Raw genomic sequence first — 9,571 nt, 5'->3', positions numbered from 1 at the left:
GTACTGCTTCAGGCTTACTGTCACCAAGCAATGAACCAAGATTATTCTCAAAGCTGTTGTTTGTAGTCATGTGTTTAAGAAGATGTTCTTACTATTATATCTGAAAAGCATTTAAACTAATAGCCTGATTTAAAAAAAAAATACAAACAACTTATAAAGGTGTTGCTTAACAGAAAATCTATTGTTCCTATTGTAGGTCATCGATTTTAACAATTATTCAATATTCCATTGGTTTTCACAAACTTAATATGATTTTAAAATTTTGAGTTTCCATTTATGTCTGACAGTTCACTTATTGTTAGCAATGGGCCAGTTGTTGTTTTCAGTAACTCCAGCCAATAAAGAGAATTCCTTTGATAGTAATGAAAGCAGCTGTTACAGGAATAAACCCAACAAAAATTTTGTGCACAAGTATTCCAAACCAAGTTGTTGTATTCTTATGCTTATAAGGGAAGATCTTGCCCGGTTGCTTTAATCAGGGCATTTCTTCTTGTATAAGAAAGTATAGAGATTACCTTTATATAATCTCAGCATTATTTATAAATTTGTGACATTGTAACAAATAGTTATGTGGCCTAAAATGTGGGGTTTTTTAAGTGCTTTGCCTTAACTGCTGATGGTACAGGAGTCAAAAGCATTAAAAACTGTAAAATTGGTGGTTGCTGGCTGTGTAGCTTTGAAGCAGCAGTAGAAAATACGTAAACAGTATTTAGGATTGTTTCAGAGCTAAAGTTTGGCCATCCCAGATTATAATATATAGGGTTTTTCAGGTGCACCTGATACTGACAGCAAGCAACTCCATATTTTTTTTTATTATTTTTTTTTTTTTTTAATAATGCCATCAGTCAAAAACAGTTGGAGAAAGTGGAAGGGACAGCCTTGTGAAACACAGGATCAGAACAGGTTTTGATGTTAGATTGAGGAAGTTGAGCTGGTGGCTTTCAGAAACAATGTAAGAAACCACTGCTATAATTTACTCCTGTTTGTGTTGGAGCTTGATTCAGTGGCACTGAGCATCAAAGAATTCAACTCTGGTTTAAAGGACTGATACATACTTTCAGAGGAGAGAAGTGCAAGTGCATAAGTGAAAAGGAAAAAGGGGAAGAAGGTTGGAAGCACCAAGCAATATTGCTTGGGGCTGGCAAAAAGTACCAGATACTTGGCTTTTGGAAATTAGCATCCAGTAGCTGGAGAAGTTAATAGGTGTCTCCTTTCCCATTTTAAATTATTTGTGAATGTTGTTTTTAGTGCTTGTGTAAGTTTAGGGGGTTTCATCTTTCAGAATTTTCTTTAGCACCTCATTTTTTTTTTTTTTTTTTAAATTTTTTTTTCCCCAGCTTCAATCTCAACATGTGAGTAATATCCAACAACAGAACAGCAAATACTTTTAGAGCAGGTGACCTAACTATGTCTCTGTCTTTATCTCTGTATTCCTATAAGTGCAAAATAAATGAGTTATCAAGGGGTCTATGTTTTTAATAATAAACCTTTTAAAATTGCTGTTATCTGAAATATATGTATCCAGTAGTAAGAATTAAGTGTCAAAGAAATACTTGCTTTGAATTGTTGCTTGGTAGTTCTGGTGGTTTTCTTCATTTTCTTCAGTAGTTATTTTTTTTTTAAACATCTGTGTGTGACTGTTTTTTCAGACCAGAAAACTCGTTTGATGGACTGTCCTATCCTTTTCTTCCTTCCTCTTCTCCCTCCTCCAGCTTTTGAATCTGTTTTTCAGTTAAAAATTAACTTCAATATTTCATCTTTGTCAAGGTCTTTGAAACTAGACAATGTAGCAGATAAGGGCAGATCAGATTCTGACGTTGCTGAAGGAACGGCTGTATTGCGAATTGGAATATTTGTAACTCCTTGTGGGTTAAAATTACAAAGCCTAATTTCTCATGGCCGTAGCTTATAAATACTGCTGCTTGCGTAGTTCTGTTATCTGTTCTATTCTCTTATCTATTCTAGTCATACTGAAGTCTTAAAAATGATAGTAAAGCTGCATTTAGGCTGCAGCTCAACTATTAATCTGGCCATGTGAGTAGAATTTAAGGAATTTTGACAGATCGTATTTGCTCACTAGTCTAGAAATAGCTTTTGAATTATTGATCTGTGTAAATGAGAAGTATGGCTGTGCTAGATACAAGCTTTCTGAAGCTTAGTTTCACTTGTATGCTGTGGCTCAATATTTTGGTGCTTTTTTCCAAAATACAAACAAAATGGGGTAAGAAATTAGAATGGTGTGTAGGTTTTTTAAGATCTGGTGGCTTTAAATTTTGGATAGCATGACTGATGTAAAAATCGAAGCCAGTTGACTAAACATAGTTTATTTATCCACACTATCCAAAACAAGTCATTAGGAAGATGAGAGTACTTGAGATCTTCTGACTCATATAGTTTGAATCCCTCCAAGTTTGATGAACAATTTGTTTCTTATTCTCTAAATCTTTTAAGTGTAACAAAGTGTTCTAGGACTGAAGAAGTACCCAGAACAGTTGTTTTGGTTTGGGTGTGGTCTTTTGGTTTTGTTGTTGTTTTGCCTTAGAGGATCTAGCTTTCAGGTTTGAAATACTGGATGTCTACAGCTATAACCTGTTGCTTTTGGAAATACTGTTTTTCAGCCTTTAAGTGAAAAGACTGGCTGATGAAGCTTGGTGCTTGTAATGCCTTATTGTGATGACGTATGATTTGGAAGAACAACAAAGGAAGTAGTTTAAAAAGCCAGTATCCAATTGTCTTCATACCTAAATGTAGTATACAGTGTTACTACTTGTTCCCTTCATTCCCCTGTTGTCTGAACTGTTGGGGCTGACAGCTGTTATATGTGTTTGTAAAGAATGACCTTGCTTGAAGTTCTATGTAAAACGAGATTCTGTATAAAAGAGAGATTAAACAGTGTCTGCAGTCAGTAAAAGTGGAAAATACAGCCATAGCAATCTGATTGCCCAGTCCAGTGTTGAAATATTTTTTTGTGAGATGTCTGATAAATTTAGTGAACACAGTGGCACTTTATAATGGTGTGTCAGACTGATGTAAAGACAGTGATCCCCTTTTTAGCTGGAAAGAAGGTTGCTATCCTGTAGAGATGATGTTCCAGTCAGATAATAATTGGAAAAAAAGAGTAGATGAGTCAGATTTCAGGTGTGAAGTGGTGTTACTGCTGTGCAAAACTGAGGACCACATCTGCAGCGTATGTGAGAGCATAAATAAGCCCCGTGTTTTCAGATGAATAAAAGAAAGAAAATGTCACTGTCTCAAATCATATTTTGTGGAATAGCAAATACTAAAATTCTCCTTTCCCACCACTTCAGCTATTTCATTCTATTAGTCAGTCTGCTACCATTTTGACCGGTACAGAAAATGAAATGAAAAATGATGAGAAATAAGAAATAATATCCTATTAATAACCTCTTTATAGTCATGAGTAGTGTGTTTTGGTATTTTTTTTATTTTTTTTTTTTTAAGTTTTGTGGTGTTAGATATTCACTGCATTACCTGACTGTATCTTGCTTGATTGACCACTACCATATATGAGTGAGTTAGTTAAGTTAGTATGTTCATGTAGAGTAATTAAAGTATTTGCAGCAGTGCTATGATCTTTCTCAATATTAAGCCTGCTCGTCAGTGCAAGCATTGAACTGGTAAGCATTTTCTTAACTGGAGCTAATTTGAGATTTGGAGCTGCCTTCTATTGTATAGGCATACATTATATTTCCTGAGTGTCCTGTAGTCCTTAGTCTCTTTAAGGACTCTTCTAATCCACGTGACAATGTATTTTTCCGGAAGCTGAACATACCTTTTTATTCTACCACCTACATCTGGGAGTGCTGCTGTGGCATGAGTTTAAGGCTATTGATACTATTTTTTTCCTTAGTTTTCGTGAGATCTTGTTTCTTCTCCTTAGCATTTTTTGCCACCTTTGAGGTAATATATTTCTTAATGTTGTTACTTGCTGCTGTGCTATGATTAGGATTTCAACTCTTTTCTCACTTGCCAGAGAGCAGTTCATCTTTTTTCCTGACTTCTAGTGCTAGGCTCAACTTAGTTGTTAGGATTTCTGTCGCACTTTTGAAAGCACACTTGGTCTCCCACCATGTGCTTGCCCCCATTTTTCTACCACAAAGTCAGTCTGCAATTTGAGTTCACATCTGGCTGCTAATGTGAAACGGTACTTCTCTCTATATATGCATATGTGTATATATTTTGTGTGTGCATATATATGTATATATGCATCTGTGCACATGAATTTAAGGAGTCATTCTCATATCTTTTTTTATTTTCTGACTTACTTTGGATGACTTATGACTTAAATGTCAGTATATGGGCGTATCTAGTGAGAGGAGGCAGAGTGCTCACTGTTGTAATTAGTGGGGTAGTACATATTGTGGTAACAGTAGATGGTGAGAGTGACGTTTTGCTATTATCTTTTATATACTATTCATGACTTCCAAAACAGATGATGGCTTTTACCTCATATTTTGGCATTTTCCAACATTAAAGCTAATATTCCATTTCCAATTTGGTAGTAAAAAACCTTGTTTGAGCTAATGAATTCTAGAAAATGATAGCTCATGAAATCTTGCAGAAGGGTTTAGATTCTGACTTTGAGAAGTTTCTAACAGTTTGAGTTAGGCAGCCTTAAACTGGAATCTGAGTTGGAGTTATCTTTCCTGTTGGAGTCTTCTGAGTTGTTAAATTCCAAGGCTTTTCCTTATTGGTAGGTTTGAGAGCCAGCACAAAAGCTTTCTGTGCTGCACCTGGTTTAGCTGTCATGCTTGGCTCAGCCTTTAGTACTGGCTTTCCCTCTCTGAGGTCAGTTTCTATGATAAGGGTTCTTTGTGGAGGCTGTGTGAGATCTCCGCTAAGGGTGCACAGTTGGTGACCTCTCCTCTGAGGGACTGCATATGAATAGGCCATAACTTGAGCAGGATTTAGCCTCCATCTTCTTTTTGCTAGGCTTTCATATCCAGGAAGAGGTTTTCCAGCTTTTTTTAGTAAGAGGTTAACTCCAGTGTGCCTGTATATTGTGAAATTGCCTTCCAGCTTGCTGCTTGCAAGTGTGCAGGATTTCTGGGATGCATCAGTAAACTTCCCAGTTCTTTCTAAACATCTTCCTCTCAGTTGTGAATACTTGTTTTCCTATGAAGAGGTTTGTATATTGTTAGCATTGTCTTACAACTGAAGGTTATGATCTCCCATATAGGAGATAGGACCTAAATCCTATCTAAAGGGCTCAATTTTATATGTTTGGTATGAAATTTATTTGCATAAAGCTGCTGCTCCCCTCTGTGCCTCACTGTCTACCTTTGCTCATAGGCTTGCTCATCTGCCTTGCTCAGGACTGAACAAACAGGATCCCAACATGAAGGAATGTACTTTCTCAGAAAGGGCAAGCAAAAAAAAAGTGCAGTTTGGAGGAGAAGATAGGAGTGTGCTAGAAGCAAAATGCATAGCAGCAAGGAGAAACGCCTGATTTCCTTCCTTGAAGCTGTGGGTCTCTGTGTGTCTGAAATTCTACTAATAGAGTGCTCTGTTGTTGGTTTCCTGTATTAGCATCAGTTTGGGTGTTAACCTTAGCAGACAAAAAAGCAAGGGGTTTTTTTTCCCCAGTTGGTGCCTTACTGCAGAATGGTGCTTTTTAAAGGTGTAATGTTGTGTAGTTTTGTTCTGTGTTGAGCAAAGACACAAAGATTTGCATTACCTATTTCAGATACAAATCGTAGTACTAAGATGTGGCAGAAAGTTTGGAGAAAGTGTGTATGTCCCTTATCTCTGTAGTGTATTTCTTCCTTCTTATGCAGGGGTTCGCCTTTCACACTTTTTGACTGGTCTGTAATAGGCATTTGTTTCAATATGGGGTTGGCTATGATTTAGTAGTCCAGAGTATTTCAGATGAATGATGTTGTTTAGGTCTGGCAAAACTGACAAATATTATTGGCAATTACCTGTGTGAATTTCATACTACGGAACCTTTAATGTTCGAATGCATTAGTAGTTATCATTTACTGTCAGAATTTTTGCATTATACTGAAACTTTATACTTGTGGACGGTATTTTTAATTTTTTTTTTTTAAGTGAAAATCTGCAGTGAACTACTGATGCTAAATAGTGATACTCTGTCATGTGCCCAGACCTGAAGAGACTTGTCCATAAATCCTAATGTAGGGATGGAAGAGAAAATATTCAGGGAGTTACGGAAGGCAGAAGTCATCTGTCAAATGCAAGCTGTTTGTAAAGTTATTTAATTAGAGGAGTTACTAAGTATTTTTTCAGACTTCAGGGACTTATGCCATCTGTGTTCAAAGATTTCCCCCTTGAGCCAAGGTAGGAGGAAATTATTCCCTTGTTTTTCAGTGTCTCCATTTTCTGAATCTGAAGATTAACCTTTTCCCCCTTTTTAAAAGGTAGAGATTTTTAAGTCAGTCTCACATTTTTTTCCTATTGTTTTCTTAAAGAACAAAGCAATACTTTTGCAAGCTATGGAAAAGATCCAAGACACAGCAATTTTAATCACCTTTTCTCAACCTGTCTTTGGTTTCCTTACATGCCTGTGATAACCTTCTGTTAGGACTGAGAAAATACGGTGTAATGTTGTGTTGCTTTACTGCATCATAACCCTGCAGATCTGATCCAGCAAAACACTCAACCTGTTAACTGCATCTTGTTTTTCTTTTTTCTTCCCTTTTCCTCATCCAGGGTAGTTCTCTTGGATCCAATTTCCAATGTTGTTTTATTGTAATAGTCACCTCACTCCCTTCACTAACAAACTGCAGACGCAACTATCATAGCAGTTTTGCCTTTAGGTGTACTTGTGTTTCTGATAAACGTGTCCTTTTGATGTCAGCTACATTTGTAGGTTTAAATAAAACAAAATTAAGCTGAAAATGGTTTTGTTCCAATGGCTTTTGCTTTCTGCTGTCTGTGCTTCAAGATATGTATAAAGCCATGGGATAGGGTTTTTTTGGGGTTTTGGGTTTTTTTTCTTTCATTCTTCCCTTCTGCACCAGCTGATTCTTGTATTGCAGCTGAGGGATTGCCTACTGCTGCCCTCAGAAATATATAGATGGAGAACTGGAAATACCTGGATTACTGGAATACTTTAGTATATTTAATTTTTTGGATGCATGCATTTTAAGTTGAGTTCTGATTTTTTTATTTATTCAATCCTTCACTTTTAATTATTTAACTCCAGTTTCCTGGTCTTTCAGAAAATTGTAAATATTAAAACAGAGCACCACACCCTTTGCTTGCTTTGCTTCCCCCCCTACACACCCTACACTGTGGTAGAATAGGTTTATTTTTTTCCTTTAGAGAGTCAGTCTTACGGCTAAGAGCGAGCAGTGATGAGTTGAATTCAAAGAGGATTAGGGACAGGACTTTGAAATGCATGCTAATTCATTGGACACTTCTGATATTGTAGAATTAACAAGAGGTGACATTAAATCATGCCTGAGCATTTGTTGGAGTAATTGCTTTTTTTCAAGCAGAAAAAACTATAGTGGTTTTGAGTGATGGGTGATTTAATGTTGCAACTAAACTTGTAATCCTTTACTTGTAATGGGAACACCCCTTTCAGCACTTTCTTCTCCTGCTACCCTGTCTGCTGCTTCCCTTGCATCAAATACATCGGATAATTCAGTGGCTGATCTTGTGGTTTAAAAAAAATCCAACCAGTGAAAAAATGCATCCGTACATCGCCCAACTTACTGTCCAGTTAGCCAAATGAATGGGATCACCTGATCTGCCACACCAGAGTCTGTAAAGGGAGAAGTGGGGACAGTCCAGCAGCTCAGGATGGAGATGTGGTGAAGTGTGAACAGCCTCTTTCAACAGCAGCATCTGGCCTTTAGAGCAGATGGCTTGTCAGGGTAAGCAGCACCAGCTACATGCCTGCTTTGCAAAGCATTGCAGCAGTTTAAGATTATACTGTCTTTCTGGTTTCTTCCTCTTGCTCGACTAGTTACTCTGTGGGATTTTTTGTCGGCTGTAAGTAAAATCAACTGGGATTGTTAAGCAGGGGTTTAGTCTAATCTCATTAATTTTTTGAATGACTAATGAATGTGCCAACCGTATCTCTTGGATCTGAATTGGAGTCTGTGTACTTGTATTAAGCTGCTTGAATGTTCAGATTTCACATCTTGGAAAGTGCTCAAGCAAGAAAATGAATGCACACAGTAATTCTCAAAAAGGAGCTATGGATGGACTTTGAAAGAAGCAGAGTGGGCAGATACTGTTTGTGAATCAAGCCATGACTTACTTTTTTGGGATCTGTTGCCCTTTTTCTGCCTTTCTCCAGAAACTGATCAATTAATAAGAATAAAAAAAAATTAAAATATTATTTACAAATGCTATGAAGTGTGGGAAAAGCAGTAGGTACAAGATAGGCATGCTAAAATTAATGCTGCTGCCTGAGTATGTACATCAAAACAATTCTTAACCCATATAAGACATGATGACGACAAAATCCTCCCTGGAGGTAGACATATCAATAAGATGCCTTTAGCAAGCTGCAAATGATAAAGTTTTGTGATGTTTTCCTGACTTTTCTTTTTTGCTGTTGAAGTTTTTTCCCTGGCATATGTATAACAGATCAAATCACTCCATTCCTTTTGATTGATACTGATTTATGATTAATTTTTTCTTGGATTTTTTCCCAATCTAGTGCAACTAAAAGAGCAACGTAAACACCATTGCTGCTGAGCATGCACTTACCGTGTAAATCATGGAACTATGTGTCTGCACTGACAATGTCAGAATAGAAGGCTGTTAAAAGTATTATTTTAAAACCCCCCGTGAATTAACTATTGAAATAAATGTCTTATCTCCATCAAACTTTCATTTTGGGAAGTAAAACTGAGTGATAATAGACTTAAATGTTATCTTGATTTTAAATAATCATTGCATATGTTTTGTGATCTTTTATTTCCATAGTTTGTGGCATGTAATTCAGACAAGTGAGATTTTTTTTCGAGACATGATAAATTCAACAGGAAATACTGGATACTGTTTCTGACTCCCTGCTGTCATCCTCAGAGATGTTTATTCGTTGCTTTCAAAGTTACTGGTGCATTTGACAGCTTACTCCTCTGTCAGCCCCAGTACCCTTAAATGTTTCTCCTCCCCCACCATCCACTCTTACACATGAACCATGAGGACTGAACAGTCTTACAAAAAAAAAACAAACCAAAAACCCCATCCAAAACAGCAAAGCCTTTTAATGGCTCCTCTGTATGTAGGTAATGGCACTATTTCTGCTGCATTCATGTTCTTTCTGGTGTGTAAGACATGCTGAGAAAGTTGGGGCTGTTCAGCCTGGAGAAGAGAAGCTGCATGGAGACCTCATAGCAGCCTTCCAATATCTGAAGGGGGCCTACAAGGATGTTGGAGAGGGGCTCTTCTTCAGGGACTGTAGTGATAGGACAAGGGATAGTGGGTTTAAACTTCAACAGGGGAAGTTCAGGTTAGATATAAGGAAGTTCTTCACAGCGAGGGTGGTGAGGCACTGGAACAGGTTGCCCAAAGAAGTGGTAAATGCTCCATCCCTGGCAGTGTTCAAGACCAGGTTGGACAGAGT

This window comes from Nestor notabilis, unplaced genomic scaffold, assembly GCF_000696875.1.
Source record: "Nestor notabilis isolate BGI_N333 unplaced genomic scaffold, ASM69687v1 scaffold2391, whole genome shotgun sequence".
Classification (NCBI taxonomy): domain Eukaryota; kingdom Metazoa; phylum Chordata; class Aves; order Psittaciformes; family Psittacidae; genus Nestor; species Nestor notabilis.
This window is presented reverse-complemented; position numbering follows the sequence as displayed.